The following is a 21,067-nucleotide window of genomic DNA, read 5'->3' as shown; positions in this document are numbered from 1 at the left end:
GAACTTTGAGTAAGCAGATTGTCTTCCATAATATGAGTGGGCTTCGTCCAATCACTTGAGGGTCTCAACAGAACAAAAAGTTGACCTCCCCCTAGCAAGAGAGAATTCTGCCACAGACTGCTTTGAGACTTGAACTGCTACATCTGCTCTTTCTTGGGTCTCCAGACTTTGAAGTTGAACTGCAACTCCATCCTGAGTCTCCAGCCTGCTGGCCTACCCCATCAGATTTTGGGCTTACCAAGCCTCCACAATCATGTAAGCCAATTCCTTAAAATAAATCTCTTTCTAAATATATACAGATATAGGCACACACACACATCCTATAGTGCTGTTCCTTTGGAGAATCCCGACTAATACAATACCATACTCTTTTTGACCAGGACTCCATTAACGGATACTTAGGTTTTTCATTTTTCTGCTATTACAGACAATGCTGCAGTGAGTATCCTTGCATAGATGTCATTATGCACATGCCAAGCCCATGTTTTAACCACAATGGTGTTTTGCTTCAGCATAAAGGAATTTGGAAAATTCTCACCCCAAGCAATAGCCAGGTTAGCTTGGGTATGTCTTGCTACAAATCTTTCCCCTACCCTGAATTTATTGTTTATTTTTATATATTCATGGAGTACAAGTGCAATTTTGTTACACAAATCATATTTTTAATGTTATTAGTCACCAGGGAAGTGCAAATTGCAGTCATAATGGATATTCTTACACACCCACTAGAAGGGCTAAAATTGTCAATCCTGGCTGTATTAAGTGTTGGTGAAGATACAAAGCAACTGGAAGTCACATACCCCGCTGGTGGACATATATTATAAAATGGAACAACTACTTTATGAAAAAGTTTGGCAGTTTCCTAAAAGGATAAAACATACCTGTGATATGACCTATACATTCCATTCCTAGATATTTTCCCAAGGGAAATGAAGGCATATGTCCACACAAAGACTTGTACACAAATGTTCATAGCAGGTTTATTTGTAGTAGCCCAAAACTAGAAACAACCAAATGTCCATCAACCAATAAATAAACAGTTTGTGCCATGTCCATACAGTGGACTATTACACAGCAATAAAAAGGAATGACCTACTGATTTGTGCAACAAAAAATGAGGCTCAAAATAATTATGCAGAGTAAAAGGAACCAGATAAAACATGTATAAATATTAATACTGTATGATCCCATTTATATAAAATTCTAGAAAATGCAAATTAATCTATAGTGACAGAAAGCAATTCAGTGGTCTCCTGGGAACCAAGTGGGGGAGAGAGGAAACTTTGGGGGTGACAGATATGCTCACTGTCTTGATTGTGATGATGGTTTCACAGATGTGCACATATGTCAAAACTCATTAAATTGTATGCTTTACGTGCAGCTAATTGTATATCAGTTTTATAGCAACATAGCTGTGAAACTCTTATTTTGAATGTCAAAAGGTGAACAATAATGCTTTTTTTTTCCTTTTTGTAGTTCTTCTAGAACAATCTTAATCTCCCGTATGTAAGTGGATGCCTCAGGCATACTAAAGACAATGTCACATACTAAGAAAGGCAAAAGAAAAAAAGCACACTAATATTTTTCCAAAATATCACCCTAGTTACAAATTTAACGTTGTGAGCGTGCCGCTCACCCCTACTCTGTCCTTCAGCCTCGTCACCCACACCCCGAACGAGGCCAGCTGAGCCGCACCACGCTGAACGCGTAGCTCCCAGACACACCAGCTTGTGGTGACAGCAACGCATGGAGCAGGCAAAGCTGGAACCGGCTGCGAAGTCTGCGGAGCAGGAGGGAGAGGGCTGAGGGTGTCCGAGGGGCTAATGCTCTTCCCTGCTCTGAACCAAGCACACCTTGCCTGGCCCCAGACTGTGGAGGAGAAAGAGGAGTCAGCACCACAGGGCACTGCAAGATGCCAGGGGAGAGGCCGGCACTCCTCACCCTTGGCAGCCTGAGCAGATGCCCCCCTGCCAGGCCCAGGCAGGCCTTTGACGACTGCCCAGGTGATGGAGCACCCTGCAGGGGAGCGCTCAGCGGGTTCTCCAACAGCAGCTGGCCTCCTTCATGGCTACATACCAGAGAGGCCAGCGCTTCTTTCAAAGTCTCATGCTCACTGTGGTTCTGCAAACCCAGAGTCCTGCAGCCTGAGATTGTCTGGAAGCAGAGGCTCAGGCAGATGTTGGCATCTTCTATGTAGTCTTCACTGACACCCATTGTTCTTGGTGCCTGGGACCCCCTCGCTCTCCATCCTAGCCCATTCCCCCACATCCCAGCAGAAGGGTCTGGGCTCTTTATGCCTCTCTTAGAGTTCAGAGGACAATATTCTCCTCTTTACAAACTGTACAGAAGAGGTTGACACATCCTGCCCATCTCCTGCTCACTCAGCAGGGACAAACGTTAATGGAAATTGCATTATTTATTATTTTTAAAAATTATACCAGGTGTTTGGCAAGTCGATATTTATAGGGTGAAGAGAAAGATGTTTAAAAGCTGAGATCTTGAAAACTAAAAGGCAGAGGAGCCTGGGTTCTCTGATTTCACTGGCCTGAGATCCCCTCTTCGGCCCAGGGCTCACCGCACTGTCCTATTTGCAGGATGGCTGGAGCGCACAGACACAGGACCTGCTGTTCCCGGGAGACTCGCTCACATGGCCACACTGGCTGTTTATCTTGATTTTGGAGGTTCAGCAACAGCTGTTAAATTGGATAGTGAGGGTGGTGGAATATCTCATTCTCAGGAAGATGCATTTAGAAGATCCTACCATTAAAAGTAACATATGGTAAACTAAATACACAAAGAATTCCAAGATCAAGTACTTGTGAGGTATTAAAAACCACCAAAGGAAAAAGAGTTTAAGAGCCTTATTTTACCTTGTCCAGGATGTAGCTGAGAGTAGGGGCAAATTTATTCTGCCCTGTTAGGAAATGTTTGACACTCATGGCCAAGGTCATGAAGGTCTGGCTAGAGAATAAGGGGCCAAGTTTCACCCTCTTCAGAAATAACCAGAGACCCCAGACCAGAGCAGGGGTGCTCTGCACCCACTATGTCTGATAGAACAGTGCGTTGGTTGGGTCCAGCCAAAGAAACAGAACTGGCAGGAGGAATGTACCAGGCCGTTGGAACGAGCTGAAGTTGTTGTCCACAGGTAGCTTTGTCCTTCTACAGGGAAGAAGAACTTCTAAGACCCAGATTATCTAGAATAATCTATAATATTTTACTTAAGCCTGATGATTATGGATTTTAATCACATCCACAAAATACCTTCATGGCAACACTGAGATTAATGTTTGAATAAATGGAGACTGCTATTCAATCAGGCTGACACTTAAAAAAGCCATCACAGCAGATTCCACCTGTGGGCCTCTGTCTGCACCGTTTCCATGGGTCCTCTGGGGAAGTCTGGTGGACCAGCAGGTGAGGCAGGCGGCAGATGGCACACCAGGGGGATGAGCCCCCTGTGCTGGGTGAAGCCAGGGGCCCCCGCCCAGATCATCAGCCCCCACCGAGCCACACACCTGTGGGACTTTACACACCAGAATCCCAGGAAGCCAGAGCACCAGAACTGGGTGAGCCTTCAGACGCTCCTCACCAAACTGTCTCATGTCCATTGAGAAAACTGAGGCCCCCATCAATGAAATAGCCAAGAACAGCTAGAAAAGGGGTCGTGTTTCCCACCTGCAAGAATAGGGGGAGGAATTGGAAGGCTGAGCGATGAGGAGGGAAGGAAAACAGCCTGATGGACAAGATACTCAAACCACAGACCTGGAAGTGACCCTGGGGCTTCCCTAGTCCATCCCCTCATTGCACAGATGGGGAAACTGAGGCCCTACAAAGAGGAGGGACTGACTCTAGGTCACTCTGTGATTGGACGATAGAACTGAAGTTGAACCCAGGCCCATGCCTCCTGGGACAGTGCTTGGTTCTCACTGCCCACCCGGCCCTCCTGCCCTCCCAGGGAGCTGAGGACAGTGAAGACTGCCTCTCTCGCCCCAGCATTTGGAGGTTGGGTCTTTACTCCAACATTTTCTTGGAACAGAAGAATAAATTCATCGATCTGCATAATTCATTTAGGAACCACAGGGTGTGGGGACTGTGCCATGAGAACAACTCCAGTGCCCGTCTCCACCTGTCAAACCCAACTACCTCTGTCCTGTGGCCACAGTGACACCCCAGCCTTGGCCAGGGAAAAGCTGGTGGCTCCACACAGGTCCCCAGATCTCACCCCCAAAAGGACACATGGCTCAGGACAAGTGTCCTGTGGGTGGTGGGGCACCTCTTGTTCCTCTCCTGAGTTTTACAAATGACAACATGGAGCACAGATAAAAAAAATCTGCTCATGGCCACCCTATAAGCTAGTGACTAAAAATCCTAGTCCTCTAGCTCTCTTTTCAATGTTTTGTGAGAGTTTTTCTTGTTTTGTTTTTTTGCACTAATTTCCAGTTAATTTCAACTGGGCAGCTCAGCATGTAAACAATGCTCTGAAAGTGTCATAACTAGGTTAGTGGCCAGATGAAAGGTAGGCGGGCTTGGGAGGCTCAGTAAAATATAATTTAGCTGCTTAAATGCTTGCATTAGAGGAGAAATATTCAAGTATGGATTTGAGGCCTCATGCTTCAAAAAAATCTTACGGAGAAATGCCGTGGGCCTCTGGGAGAAATGTGAGCCCCGGCTGGCCGCGTAGCTGCATAAACAGTGCTTATGACCGTGACTAATCCAAACCTCACTCTGGGCTTTGCAGACTGCGTCAGTTCTGCCTGTGGCTCATGAAATCCCAGTTCATTCATTACTGAACCCTTTTAGGGAGGAGGAAACTGACACCAGTAGCAGAGGCAGAGAGCCATCCCGATCACGTCATGCGGCTGCTAGGAGACGCCCAGTGTCATAGAAGGTCACATTTCTAAGTGGCTAATGCTAGTACCAGATGCCAACGCTGAGCAGAATCAGGTTTGTAAGGCTCTAAAATAGATGCAATTTTGGGCTTAAACAGTCCATTTTTCTGCAATTCAGGGCCAATGACCCCATTTCTGGATTGCCCATCCATCAGCAAATATTTATCAGGCTAGGCTTAGCGCTAGGTGGTTTGGTATATAAAAAGATTTATAAACATGTCCCACCCCTCAAGGAGTTCAGTCTAGCTGAGGCAGTAAGACAAACTCTGAACAGATACTAAACAGAACCTGCCCAGGTCTACTTGTGCCCAGCATGTGCCTGTCGTGGACTCTGTGCCCACATGTGGAACACCTTGTTACTGGCGATCTCTGGAGCTGTGCACTGTGGCAGCCCTGGCCACCATGGCCAAGGCTGGGGAGCCCAGAGGACAGGCAGATCCCAGTGGGCTGGGCTGGGCAGGGAAGGTGGCTGCTCTGTGCCCATAGCCCTCCTCTTACTCTCTCAGGTGGGAGTCATGGGCTGAGTCTTCTAGCCGATGACAAAAGGTGGGAGACGCGAGGACAGGCATGGTGAAGGGCTGGATAAAGGAGGGCACCAGTGCCGTGGGGGAGGCCCACTGACCCATCCACGCTCCACAGCCATGCCAAGTCCCTCGGGGTTTGCCGTAGCATCACTGCACCCTGGCCGCCAGCCTTCAGTCCTCTCTCCCCTCTGCACCCCTGCGAAAGGGCCCATCCACAGGTTTACGGAGTTAGCTCTTCATCCTACTTGTTGATGCCACTTGACATTTCCCATTTTTCTAACCACTCATGTGGTGTGAGGGGCAAGAGGAAGGGGCCAGCCTTCCCAATGCCTCCCGTAATGCCTTTCCAGAGGGGATCTGTGAAAAACAAACTTGTTGTTGTTTAGAAGTCACCCGGTCTATCATAATCCAATAGAAACCCAAATGGACTGAGACATTAGTCCAGCTTCTCTAGATGATCTCCCCAAATCCATCTCTGCCCTCGTGTGACAGAGCTGGCTAGCAGGGCTCAGAGGAACCTCACTCCACTTTCACTATGTAAGTTTTGCAATGCTGAACTTTTATAACATTGAGTTTCCTTCTCAGATGGACTTAGAAACAGTCAGATCACACCCATTGCTTGGAGTCTGTAGCCTTGTTTTAGTTTGTCCTTTGAAAGAAAAGTCTAGAATCCGATGCTAACAAATACTTTGATTAAAAGTATACTCCTTTTAAGTTTCTAAATTTTTTGTGTTTCTACATTTTTGATCGGGTAATACATTCGCATGGTTCAGCAATTAACACACTATAAAAGGTTCTCAGTGAAAAGTTTCCCTCCCACCCTTGGCCTCCAGACATCGTGTACCCGATGCTCTAGCCCCTTCCAGGTAACCGGTTAGTTTTTAATGTTTTTTTCCCAGAATATATTTATAAAAATATACATAAATATGAATATGTATCTTATTCCCTGCTATTTGTGTTTTTACAAAATGATATGTATGCATTGTTCTGTACCTTGTTTATAATACTATCTTAGAGACATTCCTCTTTCTGCTTATACGGAGAACTTATGTCTTTCCATTAAAGTGACATAACATAATTTATTAAACCAGTTCCTTTTGATGGACATTTGGATTGTCTCCAAACTTTTGCTGTTATTAACAATGCTGCAATGAATAACAGCGTTCATACATCATCTAACACAGATGCACGTACATCTGTAGGATAAATTCCTGGAAATTGTAGGGCGGGTCAAAAGGTGTAAATACATTGAAAATTGGTTATATTTTGTCAAATTGCTTTCCACAGGGGTTGTGCCAGTTTATTTTCCCACTAGCAATGTATGAAAGAGCTGTTTCCTCAGCCTTGTCTAGAGCCTGCATATCAAACTTTTGGAGTTTTGCTATACTGTGAAGTCAAAAATGGATTGCAACTTAATTTTTTTGGTAACTTTTAATTTTGATATAGTTTAAAACTGACAAAACTTGGAGGTATATACAAAGATTTTGTATGTGTATATACATATAAAATATATATTCTTGATTGAGCTTTAATTGGCATTTTCCTAATTAAGAGTGAAGTTATGAGTAGAGCCAAAGAACCAACTGATGACATCATCGTCAAAACTAGATGCGAAGTATTCCTACGGACCCAAAACATAAGCAAGTGCAACAACCGCTGAGAGCAACAAGGCCTACAGGCATCAGTCACTGTGTGGGGGACACGGAGGGAAGGCTAGCGACTGCTCATGGCTCGCAGCTGGGGAACCTGAAATTGCCAACAGAGACTCATGGGAAGCTCAGCAGGCCACCCTAGGACGCAGCCCAAACTGGGAAGGAGCTCTGTGTGCTCCAGTGGGTAATTTGGGGGTCAGTGCAGGTAAGTGGTCAGCAAGGTTGGAGAGCGCTGGGGCAACCTGAGCCCTGTGAACTCGCAATACCAACCCAAGATCTTTTCCAAGACAAAGGCCCACACTAAAGAGAAGCGCTAAGGACAGGATCCAAATTGAGCAGAACAGGGACACTAGGGATAGACAAAAGAAAATAGAGGAGGGAAAGAGAGCCAGCTAAAGGTGTGAGACCATATTTTTCAATATTTGGTGATAATAGAGACGAGGTAGCCCCAAATGCAAAAAGATGTATGCAAGAATACTCATCATAGCCCTATTTGTAACAGCAAAAAACTAGCAACAAAAAAATCCATCAGGCTGGGCGCGGTGGCTCACGCCTGTAATCCTAGCACTCTGGGAGGCCGAGGCGGGCGGATTGCTCGAGGTCAGGAGTTCAAAACCAGCCTGAGCAAGACTCTGTCTCTACTAAAAATAGAAAGAAATTAATTGGACAACTAAAAATATATATACAAAAAATTAGCCAGGCATTGTGGCACATGCCTGTAATCCCAGCTACTTGGGAGGCTGAGACAGGAGGATCGCCTGAGTCCAGGAGTTTGAGGTTGCTGTGAGCTAGGCTGATGCCATGGCACTCACTCTAGCCTGGGCAACAAAGTGTGACTCTGTCTCAAAAAAAAAAAAAAAAAAAAAAATCCATCAATAAGAGATTGGTCGAATCAACTATGGTGTATACACCCGCAGCAGAGTACTGTGCAGCTATAAAAAGGAATGAGCAACATCTCTATTTACAACTGTGCCATAATCTCTGGAATACATTATTAACTGAAAAAAAAAAAAAAAAACCAAAGTGGATAAAAGTTGTGTCTGCAACTATTTATCTAAAAACTGAGAGTGATAATGAATGTAAGAACATATATGCGTAGATTAAAATTCTTTCTAATTTAAAAAGTATCCACAAGGGAGAGAGAGAACAGTGTAAACAGGACAGAGAAAAAACTGGATTTTATTCAGACAAAAATACTTTTTTTGTAGATTTGACTTTGGAAACATGCCAGGTTTTTAATTATTTTTAAAAAATCAAAATGAAATGAGCAGTTCTTAAAAGTTGAAGAAAACGTCAAACAAATGTAGTTGTTTATCCCATTGATGACTTAACCACACAAAGAAGAATGACTTCAGGTACTTTATTTTTTTATTTTTTTGAGACAGAGCCTCACTTTGTTGCCCAGGCTTGAGTGAATGCCGTGATGTCAGCCTAGCTCACAGCAACCTCAAACTCTTGGGCTCACGCAATCCTCCTGCCTCAGCCTCCCAAGTAGCTGGGACTACAGGCACGCGCCACCATGTCCGGCTAATTTTTTCTATATATTAGTTTCTATATATATAATTTCTATATATTCTATATATTAGTTGGCCAATTAATTTCTTTCTATTTATAGTAGAGATGGGGTCTTGCTCTTGCTCAGGCTGGTTTCGAATTCCTGACCTCAAGCAATCCGCCCACCTCGGCCTCCCAGGGTGCTAGGATTATATGCGTGGGCCACTGCACCTGGCCAGTTGCTTTAGAACACAGTCCTTTGACTTTGTGGAGGGAAGGCTGTAGGTAGTCTTGCAGGTTTTACTGCCCAAAGACTCTCGCTTCCGTTATAGCAGCAACAATAGAGGTGCTCCAATATATCCAGGATATATGGTGTTATCAGTTGAATTGTGTCCCCACCCCAAATTCATATGTTGAACGCTCCCAGAACCTCAGAATGTGAACTGATTTGGAAATAAGATTGTTGCAGATGTAATTATCTAAGTTAAGATGACATCATTAGGATGGATCCCAATCCAATATAACTGGTGTCCTTATAAAAAGGAGAATTTTAGACACAGACACATACACAAGGAGAACAACACGTGAGAATGAAAGCAGAGATGTTTATACAAACCAAGAGATGCCAAAGATTGCCAGCAAACCACCAGAAGACAGGCGAGAGGAATGGGACAGATTATTCCTCACAGCCCTCAGAAGAAACCAACCCTGCCGACACCTTCACCTGAGACTTCTAGTGGTCAGAACCATAAGACCATAAATTTGTTGTTTAAACCACCCAGTTTGTGGTATTTTGTTATGGCAGCAATATAGATGGCTTCTCTGTTTATTTGTGTAGCCAGTGTCTTTTGCTACTTTGAAATAAATCAGGTTTCAGGAGAACTTGGGCTGCTCACCCCAATCCACTGACAAGAGGTCACACCTGCAGTACATGGTGAGTCTCTCACACTAGGAAGCAAGTTTGCTACTGTTTTCTGGAGGCTCTGCTGCGGTTTGAGCCTCACATCTTTTAGCAGCTTCTACTATGTGTTTTCTGTCTCTCCCCTGCTCTTAGTGCCCTGACTCACATTTTGAAGGCTGTGAATGTCTGCTCCTAAATTTGCTGAAGATCGAGTTCACTGTTTTGTTCACCCTTTTCTCTGTTTTTGTATGGTTGAAAGGAGAAGAAAAAGACAGATGCTGAATCTGCACCACCACATTCATACCAGAATTCCTTACGGTTAAGATTCAATTCCATCATCGCAAGTAGTGCTTTCAGCCAAGTGCATGGAAAGTACTTTTCTCATGGGGATAATTACATAGGACTTTTCATCTTCAAGGTAGTTTGCCAACTTACCAATTAATTCATCTAATACCCTGGAGTAATTCAAAATAGAAACCACACATTTAATTTGATTAGAGGAGATAATTACCAATATCAGCAGAAAAATGCCTTGAGGGACTGGAGATGAATAATTAAATTGTGATAGAAATATTTGGAGGCATAATTGCCTTCTGCTTTCATCACAGTAAGGAAATTACAGCTTGATTAGGAAACAATCTTATTTCCATTGTACAGGTGAAGAAACTGAGATTTGGACAAGGTCCTTCTTGTTCAGCAAACACTAATTAGCCAATAATCTAAACTGAAATTAATGTAGAATTGTTGAAACCAAGTTCTATGGTCTGAATGTTTGTGACCCCCCCCCCCCCCCCCCGCAAAATTCAAGTTAAAATCCTAACTCCCGAGGTGATGGTATCAGGAGGTGGGGCCTTTGGGAGGTGATTAGGTCATGAGGATGGAACCTGCAAGAATGAGATTAGTGCCCTTATAAAAAAAGGCCCTCTCAGCCCTTCCACCATGTGAGGACACAGCAGAAGGCACCTTCTATGAACCAGAAAGCAAGCCCTCACCAGACTTCAAATCTACTGGCACCTTGATCTTGGACTCCCCAGTCTCTAGAACCATGAGAAATATATTTCTGTTATTTACAAGCTATTCAGTTCATGGTGATTTGTTATAGCACCCCAAATGGAGTAAAACAGCCACAATATTAAGAATTTTGAAAATCCTAAATCTGCTTTCCTCCTCTGCTAACAATCTTTTGATGGTATTTCTTAGTACCTGAGTCACCATTCTGAATATCTGTAACCATTGTCCACAGGGGTGATTTAGAAGGCTTAAGTTAGTGGTTCTCAATCTTTTTTATCTAAAACCTCTTTATACTCTTACAAATTATAGAGGACACTAAAGAGATTTTGTTTGTCTGGGTTATCTATTGATATATACTTTATTAGAAAGTAAAATTGAGAAAATTTAAAAGTATTTCTAAATTGGTTTTAAAATAACAGTAATAAATCTATCATATCTAACATGAACAACATATTTTCATGAAAAATACTGTAGCTTCCAAAATTTTAAAAAAGTTGTGAGAAGAATGGCATTGTTTTATATTTTACAAATCTGCTTAATGCTTGATTTCATGGAAGATAGCTGGATTTTCACATCTGCTTCTGCATTTAGTCTGTTTTACATGTTCTTTTTGGTGAAATATGTGAAGAAAATCTAGTCTCATATAGATATATAGTTGGAAAAGTGAGGAATATTTTAAGAGCCTTTTTAGATAAGTCTGGCTATTCTTTGATTCTACACCAAAGCATAGTACCTAGTAATTCCTTAAAGATCAGTTGCAATGTGAAATCTGAAATCATATCAATGAACTTTTCATACTGTGCTGTTAAAAATCACTAGTTTCTCTTGCATTTGACTGGCTCTTTTGCTTGATTTTGTAACATTATGCATTGGTTATTTAGCAGATGTTGGTTCACTTAGTTAGGCAGGTAGTCAAATGTAACAGCATTATATAACAACAAAAAATTCACATTTGTTTATTTCACCTCCGATCCTGTCACAAAAATCTTTAATTACTACTGTCAAGTTCATGGTAGTAGATATGAGTTCTTCCAAAATTCTAATTTTCCTCTTGAAGGCTCTGATTTTATCACTCCAGTTGGTTTCCTTAAAGGCGCAGGCTCACCGCATTCATTTTCAAGAAAATGACTGCCAAATACTTGTATCTGAAATATTAATATTTGTCTGTTGGTCATTTTTTCAAGGAAAAATGGTGCTCCATGTAAAACTCAGCTAGTTCAGTTCACAAGTCAAACAATTGCAGAAGTGCTTTTCCTAGAGAGAACCATTGTACTTCCGTATGCAGCAAAAGTGTTTTATATGCAATTCTCATTTCATTACACAGAATATTAAAGAGATGTGTCCCCAAGGGTTAATATAAACAATTTTTTGTTCATCAAGAACATTATTAACCTAAATGGCATTTTTTAAACTGCTTGTATGCACCAGTGAAGAATATAGTGATTACAAGTACAATTTGGTGCCACTGTCTTGATTCATGCTATGGTGACCCTGTTTGACTCAGTTTGATCAGTGAAAATGTCAACACAATGAAAAAGGCAAGTAATATATTATTATGGATATAATTCTGAATCCACAGGCCCTCTGAATGGGTCTTGGGGATGTGTAGGGGTCAGTGAACCACCACACTTTGTGACTCTCTGACTTTGATGATTGACTTAGGAACACCGAGCCTAGTGTTTATGTAAGATATTGCTATTTTGGCTGGGCATGGTGGCTCATGCCTGTAATCCCAGTACTCTGGGACACCGAGGTGGGAGGATTGCTTGAACTCAGGAGTTCAAGACCAGCCTGAGCAAGAGGACACCCTGTCTCTACTAAAAAATAGAAAAATTAGCCAGGTGTTGTGGTGAGTGCCTGTAGTCACAGCTACTAGGGAGGCTGAGGCAAGAGAATCGCTTGAGCCCAGGAGTTTGAGGTTGCTGTGAGCTACTATGATGCCACTGCACTTTAGCAAGGGTAATGAAGGGAAACTCTGTCTCAAAAAAAAAAAAAAAAAAAGAAAAGAAAAGAAAGAAAAAGAAATTGCCATTTTGAACCAATCCCTGAGATGATCATTAGAAAAACAAAGTGAGAAAGACAGAAGCAAAGATAGAGGATGGATGGATGGAAGGACAGACAGACAGATGGATCTCAGTCTGGGTTTGTGGGTTTGGCATGCTGGGTATCAAACTAGCACCTCCCTCATTTTATAGCCTTGTTTCTTGTAAAAAAACGTTTCCCCTCTGTGCATTTCTCATCTTTCACTTCAGTCTATTTATTCTAGCACTGCTGTTCCACTGAACCTGGTCTCATAACCCTCAGGGTCTCATAACCCAACCAAGGTTGGGGGTTGCCAAATCCAACCTTTTTCTTACCTGATACTTCTAAGAATCTGACACTATTGGTCACTATGCCCTTTATTCTAAATTAATCTTATTTTTATCAAATTAATACATGCATATAGTTTTTAAAAGCAAAACAGTACTATTAATAAAAGGCTTATAATCAAATCCAGTGTTTCCTCCCCTATCCCTCTAAGCTCCCTCATTCTCTTTCCCCACTTCCCCTAGTCCTTTTCCTACTTCCTTTTTTTTTTGATGCTGATGGCCATGCATTCTTCCCATTCCTGTATTCACCTCCCTTTGTAATGTGGCTGTACACCTTCCACCATTAAGAGGTAAGAGAGGTAAGAGTCTAGTTTTTCATCCCTTGAACCTGGGCTTAGACAGGTTTGGCCAATGGAACTTTAGCAAAGCAAAACAAATGCTTGAAAAGGGCTAGTATGTTGGGCTTGCCTTTTCATGGTCCTCTTGCAAACCCTGCAACCACTCTTATGAAAGAGCCTGGGCCAGCCTGCCAGAGGATGAAACACACATTGATAATAAACACTCATTGCCATCACCCCAGCTGACACAGAACCAACCACCAGACATATAAGAATGTTCTAGATTACCCAGCTTCAGCTATTAATAAGTTCACTGGCTGACAACAGTTCAGCTGAAATGGCCGAAACCAGAAGAAATGCCCAGTTTAGTGTCCACAGAATTATAAGAAATAAGAACTGCTTTTTGTTTGAAACCACTAAATTTTGTGGTAGTTTGTTACACAGCATATGCTGACTGATACAATGCTTTCAGTATTTTTTCCCTGGCATATACACAGTTCCATATTTTTAAACAATAGACATTTATGTTGTATTTTCATCAATCAACTTTTTTCCTTTTTAGTTGACATGTGATAATTGCACATATTTATGGAATACAGAGTCATATTTTGATACATGTATGCAATAGGTAATGATCAAATCAGGGAAGCTAGCATTTCCATCACCTCAAACGTTTATCACTTCTTTGTGTTGTGAACATTCAAAATCCGCTCTTCTAGCTTTTTGAAAATAGACACTAAATTGTTGTTAACCATATTCAGTCCACAGTGACATAGAATGCTAGAACTTATTGATCTTACCTAGCTGTACAGTACTTTTCTGTCTGTTAACTGGCCTGTCTCTACCCTCCTCTCCCTCCTACCCTTTCCAACATCTGATAACCTCTATTCTACACTCGACTTCAATGAGCTCAATTTTTTTTTAGCTCCCACATATGAATAAGAACACGTGGTATTTATCTTTCTGTGCCTGATTTATCTCGCTTAAAATAATGTCCTCTAGGCTCATCAAATGACAGGATTTCATTCTTTTTTATGGCTAAATAGCATTCCATTGTGTATATGTACCACATTTTCTTCATCCATTCATCTCTTAATGGACATTTATGTTGATTCTATATCTTAGCTATTGTCAATAGAGCTGAAATAAACATGGGGGTACAGGTATCTCCTCAATATGCTAATTTCCTTTCCTTTGGATAAATACCCAATAGTGGGATTACTGGGTCATATGATAGTTCTATTTTTAGATTTTTGGGAAACTGCCATACTATTTTCCATAATACTATAAAACAAATTTGACATTATCTGCTGGCCTCCATTGTAGTGGATGAAGATTGATCACTCTTTCACTGTCATCTGAACCCCTTCTCCTCCCAGGCCCTCTCAAAACATAAATATTTCAATGTTTGCAAAATATTCAATATTCAGTATTTATTTGATTATGCCTATGTAGTTATTATTCACAGCTAAACATTATGGGATACTCTGATTACATTTCTTTTTCAATTTTTTGCTTTTCTTGCACTTATAATAATTGCCTTGCTGGCCAGGTGCAGTGGCTCATGCCTGTAATCCTAGAACTCTGGGAGGCCGAGGCGGGTGGATTGCTCGAGATCAGGAGTTCGAAACCAGCCTGAGCAAGAGCAAGACCCCATCTCTACTATACATAGAAAGACATTAATTGGCCAACTAATATATATAGAAAAAATTAGCCGGGCATGGTGGCGCAAGCCTGTAGTCCCAGCTACTTGGGAAGCTGAGGCAGAAGGAATGCTTAAGCCCAGGAGTTTGAGGTTGCTGTGAGCTAGGCTGATGCCACGGTACTCACTCTAGCCTGGGCAACAAAGTGAGACTCTGTCTCAAAATATATATGTATATACAAATAATAATAATAATAATTGCCTTGTTTATGCATTTGTTTAGTTTTCTTTGTGCATGCTTGCTAAGTTTTGTCACACTTTTCTAATGCCTTTCATTACAACTTTTTGGCCAGATCTGTCCCATTAGGTAATCCATTAGTTCTGATTTTTTTCTTGCTGCTTTACCTCCTGTATACCTTCATTCTCTTCTTTCTAGGCCTACAGTTGTCATCCTGAGACTTCCTTTTCCTATCATCCTACATAATTCCCTTGTCTCCTAAGTTTGATTCCCCATTTTCTGGTTCTCACGCCTTCCTCTTGATATTCTCCTTTGTTTTGGTGGAGTACATCCTCAAGTAGCTTTGTCAGGATAAAAACCCTGATGAATTACAGAAGGCAGAAATGATGATAACACTCAACATGTTTTTCTCTTGAGTCAGTGCTCCACTCTGGAGTGGCTGACTTCTACACCTAATGCACAATTTTCATACTGAGATCTCTCTTTATCATCCTCTGGAGCCTTCATCCACATCTCACGTGGTTGGATCTCCTGTTTTCTGCATTCCACATCTTCCTTGTTTATGGCTTCCTTTCATTTTGATGGAACATATCTTCTGATGATTGAGAAAAAGATATATAGAAAGCACACAATTAGTTTTGCGAGTCTGTCACTTAGAATGAGTTGATTCTCTGCTTTTGTCCACTGTCAGTTTAGGCTTTTACTCTCAGGACTCTGCTAAATTAGTTACCACTGGTTCATCTACTTTTCAATGTGCTTCTTCCTTGCTGCGTCCAAAGCGATCTTTCCAAAACAAGCAAAAAAAAAAAAAAAAAAAAAATTATGATCACAACATCACTCCCCAGCTTAAAATTCTTTAATGGGTCCCTTCAGTTACTTTGTGTCTCAGTCCATTTAGTGTTGCAATAAAGGAATACCTGAAGCTTGGTAATTTATAAAGAAAAGAGGTTTATTTGGCTCATGATTCTTCAGGCTATATAAGAAGCATGGTACTGGCATCTGCTTGGCTTCTGGTGAGGGCCTCAGCCTGCTCCTACTCATGGTGGAAGGTGAAGGGGAGTTGGCATGTGAAGAGATCACATGGTGAGACAGGAAGCCAGAGAGGGAGGGCAGGTGCCAGGCTCTTTTTACAACTAGCTTTTGTGGGAACTAATAGAGTGAGAACCTACTCACCCCCCTCACTCATGGAGGGCACTAATCTGTTCATGAGGGATCAATTCCCATGACTCAAACACTTCCCAGTAAGCCCCAACTCCAGCATTGGGATCAAATTTCAACATGAGGTTTGCAGGACAAACACCCAACTATAGTACATGGTAATGTCAACTCCAGGAATTCAGAAGTCTTATTTGCTTCCTTCCACCTCCTTCATATTCTTCTTTAGGTGGTGAAGGTGCACGATAGCTGAGCTACTATGACACCAGGATTATAATCTGGGCCCTCTTGGATTAGAGGTGCTGGATAGTCTCTGTTGGCCTTTCCAGATCTGCTCTCCACCCTTCCTCAATCCCCAGGAGGCTGACTTCTAATGACCCTGGCAAGTTCTCTTCTCTCTGCAGATCCTTTTCTCATTTTTTTAGACTTTTCTCTGAGAATAGATGCTTAGAAATAGCATTACATATTATCCCTCATCTAAATTGGGGCCATAAATGTTTCAGATTTTGGATATTTTTGGATTTTGAAATATTTGCATATACATGAGATAACCTTGAGGATGAGACCCAAGTCTAAACATGAAATCCACTTATATTTCACACACATGTACCCTGAAGGTAATTTTATACAATATTTTTAACAATTTTACACACAGAACCATCATAAAGCACAGGTGTCAGGTGTGGAATTTTCTACCTCTGGAAATTTCAGATTTTGGAGCATTTAAGATTTCAGATTTTTGGATTAGGAATGCTTAACCTGTACTATTTTAGATAATGTGAATTTGTCATGGCTCTTAATAGGTATCATCAAAGCATTTTCCAAAATGGTTGTACCAATTCACAATTTCACCAGCTATATATAAAATTATCCATTTTGTGATAACCTCACCAGAACAGGATATTATCTTTTCTTTTTAAAATTATATTCATTTAATAAAATGAATGAAATCATTTTTCATTTATATTTATTTCTTTGAATTATTTTCTCCTGTTTCTTGGGAAGTTTTGTTCCTGGTTGTGATTTGTCATTTTTCTTAAGAATTCGTGTGATATTTTTAGATAATAAACATATCATTCAATTTGATAGTGATTAATCTTCACTGTTGTTTGCCTTTATTTCTTTTTCTTTTTCTTCTCCTTCCCCTTCTTCTTCTCCTTCAGTGCTGTTTCTTATTCTAAAGCTCAATTTTTTGATGGGGGGAAGAAGCAAACTGATTTATAACATAGTATAATGTTCTACTGATTTCTGCTAATAAACTTCTCTGTCAAGCAAGAAAAGTTCAAGATTTCTTTTTCTCTGTTAAGCTTCTTTCAGGGATATAATAAATTCATTAAGTACTATTCACATTAACTTACAAGGAAATAACAATTTTATTGGAACACAGGCTTTAGGCAAGCAGCTAAATTATATCTGTAAAGATGGTTGTAATTTATGAAATCCAGCCATGTATGTAGGATTGTGTTGCCTCGAGGACTCCATCCTGTGTGATTAAAAGGCAAACATTTCAAGAAAACCATAAAGGGTGCCAAGCTTGACTTTTAAAAAATCTACATGACAGCAAGAATTTATAAAGAGCCATTTGAAGAGATGTTTAGGGATGTCATTTGAACATATGAAAAGGGGACCTTTTTAAAATATTTCAGTCAAACATTAAAGAATAGCACCTGGATTCTATTTTATTTAGGAGCATTTTTTTTAACCCAAACTATTTGTGCCTCATGAATGGGGAGGTGGAATGGGAGTGGAGGGAGAAACAGACTACTTGAATATTCTATCAGTATTTTCCAGATGCCTCACAACTGATGAGACAGTATAATGAGGAGTTTCATAGGGCTTTAAATTGATTTTTCACAAATCCTTTCATTTCTTGGAAGTCATGAAAACACTATTATAGATTCACTCATCTGCCATAAATGTGTTTTTTACCCATTGGACTTTCCTTGGTAGAAGTTTTTAAAAATTATCTTCTCCAAGAATGCTATGATTAAATTTGATAAAAAAGGATAACATACAAAAACACATTTTAACCATAAACTATAGTGTGGAAGGTCAAATTAAAATAGCATGCAATGAACAATGAAACAGTATCAGTTGGGGTGAGAATAGCAATGGGTAGAGATAGGCTTATAAAAATCTATAGGAAAGCTTACACTAGACTTAAGAAATCTTTTTTAAGACACTGATATAATTTAAACAGTCTATCCAGAGCTAGTTAGATCCCTACCACACACCACTTAAATTCCAAATGAACTGTAGCTAATACTGAGTGCTCACTATATAGTAAGCACTGTTGAAAGGCTTAATATGAGACTGAAGGTGAGGAGTGAGACCTGGACTGGTGATATTTATGGAAGAATCATCTTGCAAATAAGTGACAATTGGGAGAAGGTAACATGCCAAAAGAAAGGAGCCTTATACTGAGCCCTGAAAAACACCAATATTTAAGGGATGGACAGCAGAAGAGAGAATTGCAAAGCAGAATGAGAAGGAGCTGCCAGAGAAGTACATGGACAAACAGAGTGGGTGGTTAATCAGAAGCTGGGAAAGAATGTCTAGCTCTAAGGAATAGTTGACATATAGATGCTGTTCGTGGTGGGGTGAAGACTGAAAATTCTCACTGACATTTCCCCCTTTATTTATTTATTTATTTATTTATTTTTTGAGATAGAGTCTTGCTTTGTTGCCCAGGTTAGAGTGAGTGCCATGGCATCAGCCTAGCTCACAGCAACCTCAAACTCCTGGGCTCAAGCAATCCTGCTGCCTCAGCCTCCCGAGTAGCTGGGACTACAGGCATGTGCCACCATGCCCGGCTAATTTTTTCTATATATTTTTAGTTGTCTAGATAATTTTTGTTTTTAGTAGAGACGGGGTTTCGCTCTTGCTCAGGCTGGTTTTGAACTCCTGACCTTGAGCAATCTGCCTGCCTTGGCCTCCCAGAGTGCTAGGATTACAGGCGTGAGCCACCACACCTGGTCCATTTTCCCCTTTAGCTCACACAAACTCCAGGGAAGGTATAATATCTGTCTTTTTCATCCTTGTAACCTCATCTCATGAAATATTATAGACCTCAATAAAAATGTGCTGAAGTAATGCAAACAGACGAGCATTTAGTTAAAAGAGAAAAAACAGATTCAACTATGTTAGCTGAAGAGCTTTAAACTCACCCTAATTTCTTTCGTGTGTGTGTGTTTTTCCAAGTTAGTTTCTCCTAAAAATATTTACTTTCTCCTCCACAAAAAAGGACAGACTGTATTGCTAATAGTACCTTACAATCTTCTCCAAAAATATGGTCTGTATATTACATCAAAATTATCTAAACAAAACTCTGTAATCATATTTACCCCCCTCTAATCCAGTTAAGTATGCTTCCTAGTAATTCACACTTCCCTGGCCCCATGCCCGAGGTAGTCTCAGTACAGCGAAAGTAGAACTTAAGAACTGATCTGACGCAATGTTAGGTATACCTGATTTAGAATTGACTTTGGTTTTTAGAGAAATCAGATAATTTTCCCCATCTTACTTTTTTTATTCTTTTTTATTGTATTGTATATATTTTTGTCTACCATGTTTTATATCAAGACAGTAACAGTGCTACACATTAGAATCACCTGGAGAGCTTTTAAAAATTCCAAAGTCCATACCCATACCAATTAAATTAGAATGTCTGGGGATAGTAACCAGGCATCAGCGGTTATTGAAGATCATCAGGTGATTCCAATTGCAGCAAAGTGGACACCATTGGCACAGTAGGTTTCAATCTCAGTTCTGACACTAGCCTTGTAATCCTGGACGTGTAATTAATTTCTTTGTGGCATTAACTAATATAAAAGTACTACCTCACACAGTTGTGAGGATGAAATGATTAAAAATAAAGCGATTGGATCAGTGCCTAGGACACACTAAGGGCTATGTAATTGTTGGGTGCTTGGGGGAGTTTAGTATAATCTACTCCCTGTATAAGTGGAGAAATGTCATAATGCATTATGAGTTAAATTGCCATATCTCATCCTTTAGTGTGGCCTGGATATCTCCTCCCAGACATAGTTTGTAGGGTCAATGTCCAAGATTTACTCATTAATTAATGAGGGAACCAGTAAGACGTCAGAACCAGTCCTAAGGAGAATTTAAAGCACCCACTTATACTGTTGAATCAGGAATGGGGAATGAACTTACAAAACGATGCAAAATGGCTTTTTCCCAGGAGGGATAAGGTTCAATATGAAGTCCAGGGCAGCAGACCACAGAGTTGTATAGACCACCACAAAGGTGGGGAGCTCCCATAGCAGCAGAATACCCGGAAAGGTGTGCCAGACTATGGTTGCTTTTTCACTGAAGACACCCCGGAACCATTTGCTCCATTTCAATGTGTTTCACAATTTTTCCCTACAAAAATCACTCTTAGTATGCGTAAAAACCTAGCTACTAAGCAGTTCCTCTACTTTATCTTGCTTTCATTTTCCTTAACCCTTTCGCCTCTGGCAGGGTCAGATGGCATATCTCAGCACCCACAAAGCAGGCTTTAGAGGGAGGAAGGGTGGAAATCTAATCGTTTCCCCTGGGGAGCCACCAATTTCCACCACAGGGCCCAGGACAGCTCCAGCAGGGTAAGCCCTGCCCCTCCACAAGGCACCGCCCCGGCCTGCCCAATAATCGAGCTGCGCACAAAGGTCACGTGAGCAGCCCGTGACGCCTCCTAAGCAGTACGTGGCAAAGACATCGCTCAGAAAAGTCCCTCGTACCCGCTGCCTGCCTGCCACTCCACCTCGTTTCTCTCCTTCCCATTAAATGCCTCTATATTTTGCCGATTTTATCTCGAGGATGGTGAACTTCCCGGCCCTCCTCATCCCAAACCACCCTAGGCCCATGAGCCAGCCCTTGACCTCAAATCATAGGTGGAGACCGAACAGCGTT

At 41.2% G+C, this 21,067-nt stretch overlaps 1 long non-coding RNA gene across 1 annotated transcript; it reads right to left on the bottom strand.

Moving 5' to 3' along the window:
- Positions 1–11,398: 11,398 nt before the first annotated feature.
- On the bottom strand, positions 11,399–20,746 carry LOC105884039 (uncharacterized). The gene is made up of 2 exons (XR_012918533.1): positions 20,330–20,746; positions 11,399–11,616 (listed from the first exon to the last, which is right to left on the bottom strand). It is a non-coding gene; the product is annotated as an uncharacterized LOC105884039 (long non-coding RNA).
- Between the last annotated feature and the right edge of the window lie 321 nt (positions 20,747–21,067).

The sequence above is a fragment of the Microcebus murinus genome, chromosome 3 (genome assembly GCF_040939455.1).
Source record: "Microcebus murinus isolate Inina chromosome 3, M.murinus_Inina_mat1.0, whole genome shotgun sequence".
Taxonomy (NCBI): domain Eukaryota; kingdom Metazoa; phylum Chordata; class Mammalia; order Primates; family Cheirogaleidae; genus Microcebus; species Microcebus murinus.
This window is presented reverse-complemented; position numbering and strand designations above follow the sequence as displayed.